Below are 20,495 nucleotides of genomic sequence, written 5' to 3'. Positions count from 1 at the left end.
TGGGGAGGCCTCAGGAAGCTTCCAATCATGGCAGAAGGTGAAGTGGCAGCAGGCACATCACATGGGGAAGGCAGGAGCAAGAGCGTGAGGCGGGAGGTACCTCACACTTTTAAACAGCCAGATCTTGTGAGAACTCACTCACTATTGCAAGGATAATACTAAGGGGGCTGGTGCTAAACCATTCATGAGAACTCTGCCTCCATGATCCAATCACCTCCCACCAGCCCCACCTCAACGCTGGGGATTACATTTTAATATGAGATTTGGGTGGGGGCACACAGCAAACCATATCAACCAGGAACTCTTCTTAGGACCTTGCTTGTGTTAAAATGTCAAAGCATTGCAACAAACCTGTGAGTTATTATCACCATGCCCATTTTACAGAGGGGAACCTGAAGCTACTGGATTTTGGGTCTGGAGCCAACACTTTTTGCCACAGGTAGGAACGAAATGTTTGGAACAGGGAATGGAAACATGTTGCAGTTCACTCCCAGACCAGCAGCGTTTCCCAAACACACATTGTGGGGCTCAGGTTCACTCACCAGAAGGCACATGTTCACTGGGGGAATTCAAATGGTCCCTGTGAGTGCTTGAAAGTCGGATCATTCCCTTCTTCAAGACCAGATACACCTTGGATGAACACACCCAGACACAAACCCATTTACTCTGTGCCACATCTTCAGAAGCAACTTAAAAAAGAGTTTCAACAGGAGTATTTGAATGTATCTTTTGATAGATGTGCAGAAACAGGGGTAATTGCTTCTGAAATGGAAAGTTTTACAAATAACTATATCACTATTAACAGTGAAGAGCATTACCATTTTTTTATTTGGACTTTTTGATAGAGTGAAGTGTCCTTTGGAATGTACAGTGGAAGATCAGCAGCAGCATCTCTGCTGCTTGAACAATATGTTGCATATTGTTTCATATTTTTGCATGTTACATTGTTGTTGCATTGTTGTTTCATAGTGCTGCATATTGCTTTCATATTGCTGCATGCTGTTTCATATTGTTGCATGTTATATTGTTTTGTTTCATATTGTTGCATGTTATACTGTTGCATACTGTTTTATATTGTTGCAGGTTATTTCATATTGTCACATTATATTGTTGCACAGTTTCATATTGTTTTATATTGTTGCATGTTGTTTCATATTGTTGCATATTGTTTCATATTGTTGCATGTTCTATTGTTTTGTTTTGTATTGCATGTTGTTTCATAGTGTTGCATGTTGCTTCATATTATTGCATATTGTTTTCATATTGCCTTATATTGTTGCATGTTGTTTTATATTGTTTCATATTGTTGCATGTTATACTGTTGCATACTGTTTTATATTGTTGCATGTTATTTCATATTGTCACGTTATATTGTTGCATTGTTTCATATTGTTTTATATTGTTGCACATTGTTTCATATTGTTTTGTATTGTTGCATGTTGTTTCATATTGTTGCATATTGTTTCATATTGTTGCATGTTCTATTGTTTTGTTTCATATTGTTGCATGTTGTTTCATAGTGTTGCATGTTGTTTCATATTGCATATTGTTTTCATATTGTTGCATGTTATACTGTTGCATACTGTTTTATATTGTTGCATGTTATTTCATATTGTCATATGTTATATTGTTGCATATTTCATATTGTTTTATATTGTTGCATGTTGTTTCTTATTGTTGCATATTGTTTCTTCAGCTTGGGGTTTTGAGAAAACAGACTTTTAACTCAAGATTCTTTGACAAACAAATGCCTGACCAGAAAGTTATTTAATTTTTTTCTATCCAAAGCTCTTAAAGGGGGAAGGATTTATAACAGAATCACTACAAAATTGGCTGTGTGTGTCCCTAGGACATTGCAGTCCTTTGGCTAAGATCAATGAGAAGAGACACCTCTCATGATGAAATAGGCAGGAGAACTGGTGGGGAGTCTAGTTTAAAATCTTAAAATATTTCTCACGAGTGTGAGGTTCAGATTCTATGTGACTCTCACCCTCCTCCATTTTATTTTGTTTTCAGGAAACTTCTCCTATCAACTCAGAAACCCCTCTAGGCACTGGATATGCTTTCGCCACATTCCATTTGGTCCCTCCTACCAAAACAATCAACACCCAGTAATGCTGCAGCTGTAATGATCCTTGGGTCTTGGGATCCTAACAGCCTGGGTGAGCTGATCTGCAATATGATTAAGCACTCTTCAACTGGCCCCAAGTTTTAGAAGATCCTCAGCCTTGTACTTGGAGGATTAATACGTTGAGTGCTGGCTAGTCCAATTTTGAATAAGATTTTTCTCTCTCTTTAAATGTCACCTCTTCTAATGCATAACCTTATAGTTGTTTATAGGTCATGAGCTACAAAAGTCTAGCCCGAAGCTTACTCATTACACTTGAGTTGAGTGGAATTAAAAGGCTGGACCAGATAAGCATGAGACATTTAATTTAAAAGTTAGATTTTCTTAGAAACTTAGAAAAGAAGAAATATCTTTTTTCTTTGACAAATTAATGTATGTTAATGGAAAACATTAAATGGAGTATGATTCATCCATTTAGTCTAAAGGATTTATCAGCAACATAAATGGTCTTCTTTTTTGGAAGGAGGTCAGATATAAATGCAAGCCTGTCCCAAGGGAACTTCTCTCTTTTGGCTTCAGGGAAAGCCTCCAATATCTCCTGGACAAGACTTGACATTCACCCTCCCCTCCTCTTCTTCTCTCAGCCCTTACTCATCTGGTGGTGTGGGCTTGCCCTGTGTGACTTCCTCCTCCATCAATATTTCATCAACAGTTTTCACTGACCATGCTTTAAAATCCACCATGCTGGTGGAAATAGTTCCAAGTTGAGAGAACCGAGAGGCCTCAGAAGTGTCTTGTTTCTGCGATTGCCTGAATCTCAGGCCAGGCACTTGCCATCTGGGCCTCAGTGTCCCATCTTCATAATAAATTGATTACACAAGATGAGCACCAAGGCTGCTTCCAGTGCTGCCATGCCTTGATTCTAATTTATAAATAATTTCAGCACCTCATAAAGTGAATCTAAATTCTCAGGCTGTAATTCTCAGGCATGGTCAGACAGACTCATCATGGCCTCATCTTAAAAGTTTTAAAAATGTTAAAAGAAGACTAATTTAAAGTTGAGCCCTGAAATTTCTATTTTGGAATTTCAACCTCCTCTTTCACATTCTGTGAGACCATTTTTTTTCTTAATCATTGGGATTAAGGGCAATAAAGTGCGACTGAAAGAAATGAGTGTCCATTTGGGGACAACCAAGTGCTGCAAGGGTTGCTGGAATGGCTGTAGCTCTGAGCAATCAGGTTTATCAAGTATACAGACATCTTGGAGTCAAGAGTGCATGTCAAAATCTCAGACCCAACACTTACAGTGACAGGGTACTAATACATGGCAGTGACTTGTTTAGACCTGGGTTGTATGCCCTGCATTAGGGCTCACAGGGAGGAAATTCCATCCCGAATATATTGAATGACAAAGGAAAGATTTGGAACCTTAAATGCAAATTCATGGACACTGAGAAGAAAACTCGGATGACAACAACAGCCAAGCATTGGCTGTTGCCCCCATCTTGTGTTCCCTCCATTCTGCAATGTCCAAAGAGATAATGAATCCATACACTTGTGCACCCAGAAGCTCAGCAAGTTGTTCTTGAGAAAAGGAATCAGATCTGTCAGTTTCTGGCCCTCGGTCCTAGTTGAGTGAAGGGTGTTCTCCAAAATTTACATCCACCTAGAAACTCAGAATGAGACTTTATTTGGAAGCAGGGCTATTGCACCTGTAACTAAGGTAAGAGGAGGTGATACTGGATTAGGACAGGCCCTAAACCCAATCACCATTGTCAAGATAAGAAGAGGAGAAGACATGAAGAAGTGGAAGAAGGTCACGGGAAGATGGAGACAGAGTGAGGCAGCAACAAACCAAGGGTCGCTGAGGATTGCCAGGAGTCCAAGAAGCTTGGAAGAAACAAGGGAGGTTCTTTCCTTGAGCCTTTGGAGGTGGAATGGCCCTTGCACCATCTTGATTTCAGACTTCTAGCCTTCCAAATTGTGAGGAAACATTAAACCCATTGACATGGAATATGGTAAGCCTACGACCCAGTTTCTGGCGATTGGCTACAGTTGTCCTGGGAAATTAACACACTTTTCCAAGCCCAGAAACCCAAACCTGGTTCAAGGTTTGTGTGTGGTGCAGACATCATAGCACCTCCTTCTACACTTTCAGATCCTCTTTTTCCTGACTCCCTCACTAACACTCCTTCCTTCTTTTGTTTTAAGCAGATTCACCTGAAACATGCCTTTGATGTTTATCCTGAGTCACTTTTCTACTAGAGGTTACTGTTTCAGAAAAAAACGCAACAACAGAAAGATATAAATGGCTTGAATCTCAGCAGATTAATAAAATTTAAATTCAGAAAAATATATCAGAGATATAGAAACATTCTGCCTTCTGTGGTAGATAGTCTTCAAATACAGTCATCAATATTTCCATCTAAGAAGTCTGAGTTTGCAGAGACCTCCATACTGAAAGGAAGCTTAAGCTACCTTCCTGGAGAAGCACTGGTGCTTCAGATATGCAGTCCCGCCATACGAATGACCCTGACCAATGCCAAGGGAGCAGAAGAACTGCCCAGGAGAGCCCTGTCCAAATTCCAGTGAAATAATACAATGGAGAAATGATAAATCATAAATCATCAGAAATAATAAGTTACTTGTTACTTTATGCCTCTCAGTATTCAAGTGACATGGCAATCAATATGCAAAGCAATACCTATTCAAATTCTACAAAATTGGGAGAGTGAGAAGTTTTTCAAAAGTATAATTCTCTCTGTCTTAGGATGGTAATTCTGGGACTAAGAATATCCTTGATCAATTAACATTGACTTTAGATAGTTGAATGAGAAATCACTTTGGATCAGGGTTTTCAGCTAGGAGTGGCTTTGTCCCCTCAGGTCATATTTGACAATGTCTGAAAACATTTTTTTTTTTTTGGTCTCATCTGGGAGAGTTGGTGCTGGTGGGTAGAGGCCAAGGATCCTGCTAAACATTCTGCAATTCACAGGATTGTTCTCCCCAGCAGAGAATCATCTGTCCTCAGATGTCAATAGCACATCATAAATATAAATTCCAGTAGAATATGATAATAAATATAAACAAGGCTGAGGTTAAGGATCCCAGTTTTGGATCATATGGTCCTGCGTATATATTTTTTGCATTTAATTCTATATATTTGACAATTACCACACTTATGTAATTTGTAAAATTCTCCTTCTAGTCTTCTAAAAATATAATAATGTTGATCAACACCTGGTAGAGATAGTAAGATAAAAATAAATAAATAAATAAGGAAAGACATACACTTAAAATCTGAAGTGGTTTGCGTGTGTGTGTGTGTTAGCTTTGGCTGGGAAAACTGTGTAGAAGTTTTAAACACAAAGTGATATTTTGTAACTGTACTCGTACTTAATTATGATAAACTTTTTTTCAATCTAGTAATTAAAATTAAACATAAGCCAGGTGGTTTGTAAATACGTTAAAGTTGTTGTATTTGCTACAGATGTGAAGGAATATGGAGCTAAAAAAGCTGATGTCGTTGAAAGCTGGGGTACCAAAACACCTTGGTAATGAAGTGCTTTATCCCCCCACTAGGCACCAAGCACGTGTAATGATGAGCACTTCTGATTTTGAGGACTAGCAGTGCTGGTCAGGGATTCCCTCTGAAGCCATGTGGTTCCTTCCTGTGCAGCCATCTGCGGGTGGGGCCAAAGGGCTCAGTGGCAGGACTTGGGGGCCAGGTCAGAGATCAGAGCTGCCATGTCTCAGACCCCAAATATGACACCAACTCCTGTGAGATGGGACTGGTGGATGAACCCCAGGTTTCCCCTGTCTGACTTTGGGGACGTGTGCTAGCCCAGATGAGAGAAATTGACGAGGCATGAAATGAAATACTTGTGTCAATGACAAAAAAAGTCAGTGTTGCACTGTGTTGGATTCAACATGAAGAAAAATAGAAGCATGAATATATCAAAGTAAAAAATGTGTGTTCAATCTTTATTTGCTCCGCTGAGAGAATACTAAACTTGCAAATTACCTTTAAAAATTGTAAAGTGGTTAAATTGTATAGAAATATTGAAAGGGAAAATACTGTTGTTGGCTTTAATTATGGACATTAATTGCATGCACATAGGAGGTGAGTCCTTTTTATGTTTGCCTGAATTCTGGCATCACCACTAGCTCATACGGCACTTATGAAAAATTTTTAAAATTCTGGTTCTTCCTAATGACACTTTTCCTACTATCTGTGAGAAAATTGTTTTAGTACACTGAGTCTAAACCTCACAGCCATTGGGGAGTAAACTTTTCATAACAAATGCTATATCTTATCAAATTGAAGTTTCTTTTGATTGTCAGATTTATCAGTATTTTATAAACCACCAGTGAAAAAATGCTGCCAGTTACAAGTGCCAGATGCCATTGCTTTAAAATGTTTCCAAATTATAGGACTGTTAAAGTATGGGGAAAAATGTATCTTGGAACTGGTGACTCAGATATTCCAAATCTATAATATTGATGGATTGTAAATACTGGCCCTTTATATAGGGTGGTGCTGTGCAGTGCACAACATGGACGGCCATTTGTGGTGGCCCCGTTGAGTTTTAGAATTTAGAATCAATATTCCTATGCCTTTCCAGATTCTGGTATTTGTTGATTTCATGAATCCTTCCCAAGACAGGCTTCAAGCACTAGACCAGCAGGAACAATGAAAGTCCTGAGTGAGATGGAACACAGCTTCCAGGCTTCTGAGTGTGGGTTCTGCAGCACACAGACCCTCAGTTTGAGGAATGAGGGAGTCTCTTTAGACTTTGAAGGAGGCCACACCTGCTCTGCCACTTCCAAGCTGTGTGGCCTCAGGAAACTCCTGGAGCCTCAGCTTCCTCAGTTATGTAAATGTCCATGATAACAATACACACCTGTGCCAGGGGTCTCCGAGCCCACCCGTAGACTAGGTAATTCTCTAGGAAGACTCCTAGGACTCATCATATAGTCATACTTAGAGCTATGACTTATTACGGTGAAAGGATACAGAGTAAAATCAGTAAAGGGAAAAAGTCTTTGCATGGGGTAAAGTCCAGGGGAGACCAGGCACAAGCTCCCAAGAATCTTCTCCCCCTATGAAGTCGCACAGGATGCACTTGTTTTCTCCAGCAATGAGTTGTCGCAACATGTGCAAAATGACACCTATCAGGGAAACTCTTTAGAAACTCAGTGTCCAGGGTTTTTCTTGGGGACGTGTCAAGCAGGCATCTTCTGTCTGCTATGCACCAAAAATTCAGACTCCAAGAAAGAAAGCAGGTGTTGAGTAAGACTGGACAAACTGTAGACACAATTCAATTGCAGTGAGCCACCTTATCATTTAGGATAAGTTTTATATCAGTGTAGGGAGATGTTGACCTTAATTTGCCAGATGCCAGCATAGGTCCAGCCTTGCAAGCAGATCTTTTCCAAGGACAGCAGGCACAGCTCTTCGGGGTCAACTCCTTTCTTCCCAACCTCCCTCAGGGTTATTTGCAGATCGAATAAAATATTCCATGCAAAGGCCGGGCACGGTGGCTCATGCCTGTAATCCCAGCACTTTGGGAGACTGAGGCAGGCAGATCACGAGGTCAGAAGATCGAGATCATCCTGGCTAACATGGTGAAATCCCGTCTTTACTAAAAATACAAAAAATAAGCTGGGCATAGTGGTGGGCACCTGTAGTTCCAGCTGCTCAGGAGGCTGAGGCAGGAGAATGGCGTGAACCCCGGAGGCAGAGCTTGCAGCGAGCCGAGACTGTGCCATTGCCCTCCAGCCTGGGTGACAGAGCAAGACTCCATCTCAAACAAAAACAAACAAACAAACAAACAAAGAAACAAAAATTCATGCAAAATGCTGTGCTCATTCAATGCTACTGAGATTTCTTCCTTTCAGAGTTCCCTGAAGATCAAGCCTGAAGTACATATTTGCTAACTGGTAAGCTATGCCAGAGTATGCAACACATTCTATTTCACAGGGAAATTAAAAAATCTAAATACTTTTCATCATATATACATTTGAAGTAATTTTGGAAGAAAAAGTATGGATTTTTGCTCCTGTAAATCCAATATATTCTCTATTGGAATGTGTGGAAACAGTCCTATATATAAAATAATAGCCTCTCAGCCCTGGAAATAAATGATAAAATCACATAGCAAAAGGAAATATATTAGCAACAGTGAACACTGGAATGTGTGGAAGAATATCACGAGTAGCTGGTAAATGGTGTCTCACACCTTGTATATTTTGTTATGAAAGCAAATACCAGTTCTGTAATGCAGAGAATGTTGGTGACTAATCAGTAAGCCACAATATGAAACAAATGAAAATTAAAATGAGCTCCCCCACTCTACTTGCAGGAAAAGCAAATAAAGCAACAAAAATAACAACAGAAATCCGCATAAATTTGACTGTTTTCCCACCCAGGTTGCCACAGCATATGTAGACAAATCAATATTTCAGTAAAAAAAATAGAAACACACAAGGGAAAAAATAAAGAATCTCAAATCACACTTATATATGCAGTAAAAACAAATATTTTTTGTTTTCTGTTTGCTTTCTACTCTTTTTCCTTTGTTTTCTTTTTCTTGCCTTTGACTTATAAAATGTGGATATTAATATCTATCTGCATGTAAAATTTAAAAGAGAAAGGCAATATAACATAGCAGATAGTTATCTGGGCTCATATTCTAGTTTACTCAGAGTGATATTTTCTCTTTATGTTTCAATATTCAAATCATAAAATGGAGGTAATGGAATGCATTTTGAGGATTAATTAATTTTAAATAGTTTAGAAACAAATGCTTGGGTTTACTTGAACAATTTTAAAAATTCCATTTTGACTTCTATAAAATGTTTTTGAGTCTGCTTTTTGGTAGAGCTTCATTAAACGATTGTTCTAGAGATTCATTTACATAACCAACTTATCTAAGTTTACTGGTGTTATAATTTTATCATTTCAAGTAATAAATAAAAATCTTGTCTCTCTTTAAGAGTCTTACCTTCCAACATGTATAGTATAACTATCTTAACTCTTTTCTCTACATACATTTAGGACCACATCATGCAGTGTTAGAATCTTTGCTTCAACTGTCAAACATCATTTAGAAAACTCAAGATGAGAAGAAATTCTGTTGTTTTTACATGTATTTTGGCTTGCTAAGTTCTTTTTTCCTGATATTCTTACAGTCCTTTTTTAAATTATTATTTTCTTTCTGTTTAAAGAACTTCCTTCCTTTAGCCTTTTTCTTAGGGTAGATCTGCTGGTGACAAGTTCTTTTAATTTTCCTTTATATAAGAATGTCTTGATTTCCTCTTAACTCCTGAAGGATACTTTTACTGGATATAGAATCCTGGGTTGACAGATACATTTTTTTTTATTTTTAGCATTTGAAATATGCTGCACTTTCTCCTGGCCTCCACAGTTTCTGATGACAATTCTGTTGTATTTAAAATTGTTTTTACCTACAGGTAAAGTGTCATTTTTCTCTTGTTGTTTTAACATTAAAAAAAAATCTTTAGTTCCTAGAAATGTGATTCTGATACGCCTTGGTGTGGATTTCTTTTTGTTTAATGCCACTTAGGGTTCACTCAGCTTCTCAAATCTATACGTGTATCTATTTTATCATATTTGGCAAGTTTCCAAGCATGATTTCCCTGAGCGCTTGTTCAGCCCCACCTTCTTTCTGCTCTCCCTCTGGGACTCTGATGAGCAGACTTTTTGTTATAATCCCACAAGTTCCTGAGGCTCTGTTCACTATTTTTCAGAAAATCTTCTCTTTTTGATATTGAACAATTTCTCTGTTTCTATCTTCCAGTTTACTGATTCTTTCTCCTCCATTCTGCAGTTGAGACCATCCATTGAAGTTTCTAAATTTTTGTTATTGTGCTTTTCAGTTTGAAAATTTCTGCTTGGTTCCTCCTTTTATCTCCCATTTCTTTGGTGAGATTTTCTAGTTGATAACTGAGTCTTTCTGTTTTCTAGTTGACAACTGAGTCTTTGTTTTTCTAGTCTTTCTAGTTGATAACTGAGTGTTTCATTTGTTTTGAGCCTGTGTCCAATTGCTGGTAGGAGCATCTTTATAATGACTGTCTTAAACCTTGGTCAGATCATTCTAACATCTCTGTCATCTCAGTGATAGTATCAATTGCCTTTTTTCATTCACTTTCAGATCTTTCTAGTTATTATGTTCAGATCTTTCTAGTATGATGAATTATTTTCAGCTGAAACCTAGGCATTTTTGTATTATGTTGTGAAACTATATTTAAAACTCCTCATTTCACTGTTTAATTTTTTACTGATACCACTTGTCAGCCTTCTTATGCCACACAAGAGCAGAAGCGGATATCCCCCACTCAGTCTTCATGGACACCTGAGCAGGAAAGGACATGGCCCTTGCTACTGCTGGATGAGGGTGGGGGTTTTGGCTCCCACTAGGTCCCCACTGATTCTTCCCTGGCTGGGATGGTGGAAGTGCCTCATCACAGTTTCTCTGTGAATATGCGGACGCCATGGGGCTGGAAGTTACCCTCATTGCTGCCGGGTGCTGTTGGAACTCGGATTCTCCACTAGGCCTCTGAGGTGGAGCAACCACAACTCTCATGTGATGCTGAGTGAGCTACTTTTCAAAGTTTGGCAGTTTCTTAAAAAGTGAAATACAGACCTACCACATAACCCAGTCACGCTCCTTCTAAGTATGTACCTAAGATAAATGAGTGTGTGTGACCATACAGGGATAGTATATGAGTGTTCACAGCAGCCTTATTTGTAAAAGCTCAAATCTGAAAACAATGTAAATGTCCGTCAACAGGTGAATGCGGGGCTGGGAAGTGAGATGTGTAAATGTGTGCAGTTTTAGATCCTGTCTTCATCTGAGAGGTAGAGCGAGACAGACAGAGAGGATGGAGGAAAGAAGGGGATGGGAGAGGGAGACAGAGAAGAAAGATATTTCCTTAATAGTTTCCAAAATGTCCCAGACTTGAGTCTTGTTGCCTGGGCTTATGTTGTTCTAGCTAAGTACAGTGGTTAGTGGGGTGGAAGAAGTTGGGTCGGTCATATGACTGTCACTTGGACTTAGAGGATGGGAATGTTGCTCTCAATTCCTTGGCTTGAGACGAGAGAAATGGTGGGTCCTTTAGGGAAAAAAAATCAAAGGTTCTGTAGCCAGAAGAGAAAGAAAGAAACACTTGGCAGGTACAGGAACAGGCAGCCTAAACAGAAACCCTAGCTTCATTGTACAAACTGCTAGAAAACATGGCTTCTGGTGCTCTGTAGGGAGGGAAAGCAACAAGCTTTTGTGTTAGAGCTTTGGCCTATTCTCATCTTTATGTGCCCGTGAGGAAGAACATATCCCCCAAGGACACCACTGGCTTATAGATTTGGAGCTTTGTTTGCTGCCAACATCATGTTCCAAAATTGGGAAATCAGAGGAATGTTAAGCTAAGTTCTGGCGTAAACAGCATTCTTAGAGAAGATCTTGTCATAACCGTCAGGCTGTAAACTCATTACCTGCCAGATTTAAATCAGTGATAGATAGAATATGTACCATTAGCTGAGAGAGAAGTCAATGAGATGGTCTTAGGCCAATGTTATCTTCATCCATTCCATGTAATGTGGATTTGATTGAAATTGCAGTCCTTCAGAAAATGACATCATTTTCTACATACTCACTTGAAACTGAAGCTGTAGTTTTGATTTATAGCTCAATCTCCTGTGTACTAGAGTGATATTTTAACACAAGAGAAAAATGTCTTTTGAGATGCTTTTTTATTTTTATTTTTTGTAGAGATGGGATTTTACCATGTTGGCCACACTGGTCCCGAACTCCTGGCCTCAAGTGACCCACCCATCTCTGCCTCCCAAAGTGCTGGGATTACAGGCATGAGCCACCGTGCCCAGCTGCTTTTGAGATACTGTTAAAGAGCTTTCACTTATATTCTTACTTAAAATGCCTACAGTTTGGGCAAATGTTACTCTTTATGACTGAGACTGATCATTCCCCATCACCTTGCTGTCCTCCTTGAGGCCATGGGGCTGTGGTCAATATTGTGGACTGGAATGATCGCTTCCCCCTAATAATAATTGTTAACCTTTATTTACAATTTACCTTACACTGACTGAAGAATTTTATATATTACCTGACATGAGGTCCAAGAATTGCACGATGAAATTCTCCATTTTACTGATGTCATCTCTGAGGCACATATTGAGCAGGACTATGCCCATCGTGGTGGTGGAGTGGATGTGTGAAACTAGGCCTGGCTTTAGGCCCTCTGAACCACAAAGTGTGTTCCATACAAGTAATTACATCCTCAGGGTTTTCCCACACCCCTGTGGGGAGACTTACAATGGGTAGAGGGACTCAAAAACATTTAAGAAAGGAAAATGCTTATGAATGGGTTCTTAGGGTAGAGGATGTATTCATTTCCCATTGTTGCTATAACTAAGTACCACAAACATCATGGCTTAAAACATCATAAACAATGCAAATTTATTCTCTTTTAGTTATGAAGCTCAAAATTCCCACATGTCTCTTAAGGGGATAAAATCAATGTGTTGGCAGTGCATCATCCATTTCACAGGCTCCAGGGAAGAATCCATTACCTTGCCTTTTCCAGCGTGTAGACACTGCTGGCCCTCCTTGGCTCTTCTATTCTTAAACATTGTTACCTTTGGTTCCATCCCCACATCTCCTTCTCTAATTCTAACCCACCTGCCTCCCTCTTGTAAGGACTCTTGTGATTACATCAGATCCAGCTGCATAATATAGACTAATATTCCCATCTCAAAGCCCTTAACTCAATCACATCTGCAGAGTTCCTTTTACTGTGTTAGATAACATTCAAAGTTTCTGGGATTAGGACACGGACATCTTTGGGGCCATTATTTAGCTGACCACGTAGGTGTGGTTGAAGTGTTGGCTTTGCATGCCCTGTACAAATTTTCCTTTCTTCTAGGAATAGCAACACATTTTCCTTTGAGAAACCATGCGTTCCTGAGGAGGAACCCCAATCTGAAGAATATAGAACCAATGGATTTTGAAAGACAGCATTCTAATTTTATCATTTGAGTAAAGTTGGATACAGCTTTAAGATTTAGAATTCTGTGAGTGCATAAATTATTGACATATGTGATTTGTTGTAGAGTTACTGCCACCTGCAAACAAATATATTCCATCTGGAATTTTAATGTTGTGTTAGCATAAGTATTAAAAATGGTGGTCCTCAAAGGTAAGTCTTTTTATTTAGAAAGGATTTAACTCACTCTTCTGAATCTCAAAAAAGTATTAACTGCCTTTCAAAACCCTCTATGTAAATAAAGGATAAATTTTTCTAATGTCCTTAGAAAACAAACGTTGAAAATGGGGATTGCATAGAATCTGTGCTCAATAAATGAGTGCAGAATTAATGAGTAGATGGATGAGTAAATCTAGCTTCACAGAGCTACCAGCTCCTTTTCCAGTGACGTGTAAAGCAGTTGCTGAGAGCTGGGGATCTGGGGTCTCACTAGTCTGCATTTGAAGACTGACTCTAATAACTCACTGGAGTCTCAGTTTCCTTTGACTGTTAAATAAGGACAACCGTAGTCATGATCTTTAGGGCTGCTGTGGGTGAAATGTGATGATGCAAGCAGTCTGCCCAAAACCACAATAGGATACCATTTCACCCTCACTAGGATGGCTATAATTAAAGAAAGAAAATAATCAGCGTTGGCAAGAGTATTGGAAGATTGGAACTCTTGCAAATTTGCTGGAGAGAAGGTAAAATGGTGCAACCACTGTAGACAACAGTTTGGCAGTTTCTCAACAAGTTCAATGTAGAAATATTGTAAGATCCAGCAATTCCACTCCACATGTAGTAAATATCCCCAAAACTGGAAACAGATACCCAAACAAATACATGTGCATGTGTGTTCATAGCAACATTATTCCAAATAGCCAAAGGTGAACACAACCCAAATGTCTATCAACAGGTGAATGGATAAACAAATTGTGGCATATCCACATACATGCTATTTAGTCATTAAAAAGAATGAAGTACTGATTCATGCTACAAGATGCATAAACCTTGAAAATATTGTGCTACCTGAGAGAAAGCACACACAAAAGATTACATATTATAGACTCCATTCCTATGAAATATCCAGAATAGTTAAAGCCATAGGGACAGAAAGCAGGCTGGTCATTGCCAGGGGTGGTCGGGGTTGGGGGGTGTAACTGTTTAATGAGCATAGGGTTTTATTTTGGAGTCATGAAAATATTTTGGAACTAGATATATGTGGTAGTTGTACAACATTGTGGCTATACTAAATGCCACTGCACCACACAGACACACACACACACACACACACACACACACACCACGGTCAGCAAGAAGGTGAAAAGAAAAAGAAACCTGCTTAGCAATGCTCCAGATACATTATAAAAGACAAATAACTGATGACAGTTGTTTTTCCCCCCCCTTCTCTTTCTTTTCCTGCTTTCCTCTTCCACCCCTTTCCCCTCTCTCCACCTCTGCATTCTTGTCTTGCCCTGTGTCCGTCAGTCTCAGATGGTGGCTCAAATGTGGAGAAAGTTTAGTAAAGAAGCTACTTGCAAAGCGGGCGGGGCAGGATGTTGGGAATAGAGGAATGTCATTACATCCCAGGGTCATGGAGTCCCTGGCACTCATGTCTGAAGGGGCAGGAAGAACCCTTTGGTGGTGATGCTACACCAGGATTCAGTAGAGTAAGCACTCTTCTCTCTGATCTGCTGGAGCGTCTCAGTGGTCAGGATTGAGTAGAGTAAACACCCTTCTCTCTGATCTGCTTGGAGCGTCGCAGTGGTCAACCTGGTTGAAAGCCACGGGGTGAGGGAGGGCATGGAGGTAGTCCTCTCAGGTCAGCCTCCTGGGGCAGAGAGCAAGAGAACACAAAAGGAGGGTGAATGGAGGGAAGGAGCCACAGAAGGTCACAGACACAAGAGAGCCTTTCTTTAATCCTCGGTTCTCCAGGGAGTCTCAGCAGTGGGTAAAAATGTAGACAGAATGTTATCGATGATTTTTGTACATAGGGACAAGTGAAAGTCCCAAGGTGACTGCAAGAATAATACTTTTTTTTTTTTTTTTTTTTGAGATGGAGTTTCGCTCTTGTTGCCCAAGCTGGAGTGCAATGGCGCAATCTCGGCTCACTGCAACCTCCACCTCCCAGGTTCAAGCGATTCTCCTGCCTCAGCCTCTTGAGTAGCTGGGATTACAGACGTGCGCCACCATGCCTGGCTAATTTTTTGTATTTTTAGTAGAAATGGTATTTCACCACGTTAGCCAGGCTGGTCTCGAACTCCTGACCTCAGGTGATCCACCGGCCTTGGCCTCTCAAAGTGCTGGGATTACAGGCATGAGCCACCACACCCAGCAAGAGCAAATGTTTACAGCATGGCAAAACAGCTCTCATTAGCAGGACAGTGATGACCTGTGTTGTGGTAATGTAGTTCATGGACAATTAAAGGTGACTTTGCTCCCACAGACTTGCCTTCTATAGCCACCGCCATGGGTAAACTGAGTTAGCCGGCTTCACATGTACCACCTACCTCAAATGGTGACACCATTAGGCATTCGTGGAGAGATTATTTTCCATTATCAACCTTCTTGGTCACCTCTAGTTCCCAGGTGACTAGTGTAATAAAATGAAGATAAATTGAGGCCGGGCACGGTGGCTTGTGCCTGTAATCCCAGCACTCTGGGAGACCGAGGAGGGTGAATCAAGAGGTCAGGAGTTTGAGACCAGCCTGGCCAACATAGTGAAACCCCATCTCTACTAAAAATACAAAAACTTAGCCAGGCATGGTGGCGCATGCCTGTAATCCCAGCTACTCGGGAGGCTGAGGCAGGAGAATCGCTTGAACCCAGGAGGCGGAGGTTGCAGTGAGCCGAGATCGTGCCACTGCACTCCAGCCTGGGCAACAGTGTGAGACTCTGTCTCAAAAAAAAAAAAAAAAAAAAAAACAACAATAAAAAACAAATTGAATATGAATTGCTGATATCAAATGCATCACCGCATTTGTCTCCTCCCAGTTAGGATTTCAAAAGATAATTTCTCTGAGCTTCACAGTGGCACGGCCTCTTGAAGCTGGGGGACTGCCAAGTGTGGTTTAATGTTTTTAGATAGCCCACACCCCTGTTAAACTCCATGACTGGCATCTCCTAATTATTGCCTTTGCTTATGGTTATTAATCACTGCAGGGACAGGCTTGATCCACAGCAACTCCCGACCATGGGTCAGTGAGTGGCCAGTGCTCACCGATGCCCTAATGAAGCTGGCTAATATTCTATGTGGTGCATCTAAATACACCACTTCTCTAATGACCACAAACTCAGTAGCTATCTAGCACATTTCTCTGTTCAGGTGGTTTTGGTATTTTTAGGCAAGAAGAAACTGCTATTAGGGACTGACAGAAATTTCCTGCACTTAATTTTTCTACCTGCAGACAGAGGTGTTGAAAACCAAGATCAAGTGAGGTCAAAGATACATCACTATTGGGGATGACATGGGCAAGGTAATTACCTGCTCTCTGCAGGGACAGGATAATCTCTGTCACAAAGCAGCCTAAGAATACAATTCTGGAGAGGAAAGATTATTAGGGAGACTGAGGTTTAATGAACACACCGAGAGGTTAAGTTTTTGCATTCGGTGAAAACTAGTAAAGGGAAGGTACTTGTCACTCAATGCTAGAAGATGAGAGGAGGAGATGGGGAATTCTATCTGACACCTATCAGCAGCAAACTATCCAGACTTAACTTGTGAAATATGGACCTTGTCAACTGGTAGGACACAGATAGTCCTGCTCACTTTATTAAGGCTGGGAGCAGCTTCTTTGTGCTACTGACCTTTCTAGGGGAGCAGTGATTACCACAGGACAAGCTCTGGTCACTGTGTCTGCCCAGCTGCCCATGTTGGCTCCTCAGGACAGGGGCTGTGGATGGCCATCATGGGGTGGCTGCACTGGACTCGACTGGGGCCGGGCTCCTTCCTCCACTGAGTCTGACTGCAGGCTGAAGGCTGTCTCCACACTCACGCCAGTGCAGGGCCACCTGCAAGGGGCCATCAGCATCAGTCAGGAGACAGCGGTGGTCAGACAGCAGCTGGGCACAGGGGAGCACAGAGCTGTAGGCCCAGGGACAAGGCACTGAGTGATGGGCCAGGATTCTGCAGTGACACAAATGTTTTTGGGCTGTTTCTTTCTGAATTAAAGGAGCCCCACATATCTGATGGATTCACCAGGGGAAGATACAAAGGACAAGGTCGCAGGGCTTGATAGAGTCTGAACAACTGGACTCAGCCATTGACAATGTCCAGAAACATATTTCCCCAATCCGAGCTTTTCCCCAAAAACTGTAGCTCACAGTTATTATTTTGTTGATGAGTTTTACTTATGAATTTGGAAAGTAAAATCCACTTGAAAACTCCAACTGGAAGCTGAAATAGAAAATTCTCCAACCTTATAAACTATCAGACGTCATGGGTGAAAGTGTCCACAGGGGCGAGGTGGGTAATGTAAAAATGGGACGAGGAAGAGCTGGACTTGAAATTCACTAGGGGCCAAAACCAGTGAACCAGCAGGGGCAGGTGGGGCTGAGGGCGCCCTGCAGGAGCCTGGCCCACTTGGGGGCAGTGCCGCCCACGGTCAGGGGCACAGGTGCAGCTGCACTGTGTTTCCTCATCTGTGAATGGAAGGAGACTTAGAACAATAGTGATAATACAACCCACATCACAGACTGGCCGAGAGGTTCCACAGAGATGGAAGGAACCTGGAAAAACACCCATCACAGGTAACTGCAACGCTAGTGTTAGCTATTATTATTTTACTTCCACTCCTCCAGAGAAAGCAGCTGTCTCGATTTTTAAAATGTGAAATCTCTCTAATTTTAAATGTGAATGGTACATTTAAATTACAAACATATTACATATATACACATGCATATTCCAATGAAACAGTTCATTATGAATATGTAACAAATACATGTATACATATATACAAATCATACATATAAATGTATATATTATGTAATAAATATATAAAAATGGAATACATAAAGATATAGTATATCTAAATTTACATACATAAATGTATATATGATAAAATATTTAGTAAAATATATAAATATATAGTAGTACATGTTCCCCATATGGCAGATATTACATATGTCATATATAATACTATTATAGGCTGTAAATAATAAATTATATATTATATAGGGTATACATATATATATAGAGAGAGAATTCAATGAGTTAATATATATACAGCAAAAGGACCTAAAAATGTAATATATATTAAATATGTAATGTGTAATAGATTATCATGTGGAATATATAATAAAATTTATTATCAACATACAATACCTGTATTCCAATGAAACAAGGCATGTTTCCGCGGTATATTTGGGTGGTGCCATCTCTGACCTAAGATAACTCGCTCTGACATCGTCCCTGGGGAAGGATGCCTGTTTAAGAACCCATGGCGCCCAGCATGCTCCTGCAGAGCCGGGCTCACCCCTGCCTCCAACAGCCCTTCTAGACGCAGGCTCCACCTTTAGCCCTCTAGAAGAAAGGGCAGCCCTGGGCATCACGTGACCATCCCCGCCCCACGCCCCCCTCCACTGCTGATTGGTCCAGGGATGAACGCCGGCTCCAAGGCTGGGGAGGGAGACCAATCAGGCGCTCTCAATCATGCATGGAAGGCAGAGATTGGGCCAATGGGTGATGATCTCAGTCTGGGGGGCCGGGGCGTGGAGTGTGGACGGGCAGCCGGTCGGGCTGGGCCAGGAAGGGTGTGCAGTGGAGCGAGAGGAGGAAGTGGAGGGAAAGGGACCAGATGCTTCCGAGACAGGCTACCTGCTCTGCGTGCAGTCCCTGCGGAATTTACGCACTTTCATCTTGTGTTCTTAGATGTTCTCCAGGTAGACTGCAACCAACACATTTAGAATAAGCTCACCTGTGCTTGGGCCAGCCTGAGAGGTCTTCATTCCTTGCTGTCCAGAAAACCTCCTTCAAAGACTGCAGCATAACCAGCTTCTAACACTGTCCACTGGAGCAGGTTATTTAATTTCTCTTTCTCATGTGAAGAGCAATAGTGGCCAGGAGCTCCCAGCAGGCTTCCCTCAATTCCTCTGGCCAGACGGGAACGTTCCCAAGCCCTCCCTGTGTAACTGGCTGCAAAAGCCTCCAGCGAAGGAAGGAGAAGGCCTTTGAAATCAGGAGGAGAGGCTGGGAATGGCTTCTGGGTGGAGAACGAAGACTCTGCATTAGTTGAGCGCAGAGGTCAGGGCTGATTTGTGAATCTCTGTGGCCCAGCATCCAGCCAAGCACACCAGAAGGGCTCTGTGCACACATATTTACACCAATCAGAGTGGCAGGAGTAATCGATCGCATTTCTGGGCTGCTTTATTGAAAGCAGCAGGGGGCGCTATTCCCATAGCAAACTGCGAATGGGGCTACCTCCGCGTGCCGCCGGCTCCGAGACCCTTGAGCGCCGGTCCCTGTGCTGAGGCCTCTGCTTAATTGTCTGATTCGCTCTCCATTACCTGGGAGGAGAGGGTTTCCCCGCTTCATAGTCCCTGTGCTTCTAAAGGAATCATATTTGTAACAGGTCTGTGAGAACGGGCTTCAGACAAGATGAGCTTCTGGGGCAGGGCTAGGACTGCAGAAAAGACAGCTTTTATCACTCTAACACAGGTGTGTGCTTCAAGGGGCCTGCAGCCCTGACGCCTCACCCCACTGGCCAGCGTCGGGATTGGTAACCACAAGCAATGGCTGGCATCTCAGCAGACACCCGGGAGCTGGGCAAGTCTAAGAAACAGAGAGAGATGCTGCAGGAGCATACTGATTTAGATGACCAAGAACACACACACGCACACACTCTCTCACACACACACACCCCCACACAGAGAGCCACACAGCCACACACACACACCACACAGAGCGCCACACACACACACACGCACAAACTCACACACACACGTCACACACAAGCTACCCAGACACACACAGACTCATACACTCACACACAGTCACACACACACCACACACAGTGCCACACGTGCACACACTCATACACACACACTCATGCACACAAACCCCCTCCACATACTCTCACTCTCTTAGTCACACGCACACACTCACACACCACACACACAGAGTGCCAGTCACACACACATATGCACACATGCGTGCACACAGCCCCCACACATACTCTAACACAGTCACACACATGCACACACACAGGCACATACATGCACGCACTCACATATTCACACTCACACAGCTACACACACATTCTAACACACACCCACACCCAGACATACTCTAACACTCTCTCACCCTTACACACTCACCTAACGCATACACACATGCTTTTGCTCACACACTATCACAGACATAGTCACA

Source organism: Nomascus leucogenys, chromosome 10, assembly GCF_006542625.1.
Source record: "Nomascus leucogenys isolate Asia chromosome 10, Asia_NLE_v1, whole genome shotgun sequence".
NCBI classification, from domain to species: Eukaryota; Metazoa; Chordata; class Mammalia; order Primates; family Hylobatidae; genus Nomascus; species Nomascus leucogenys.
This window is presented reverse-complemented; position numbering follows the sequence as displayed.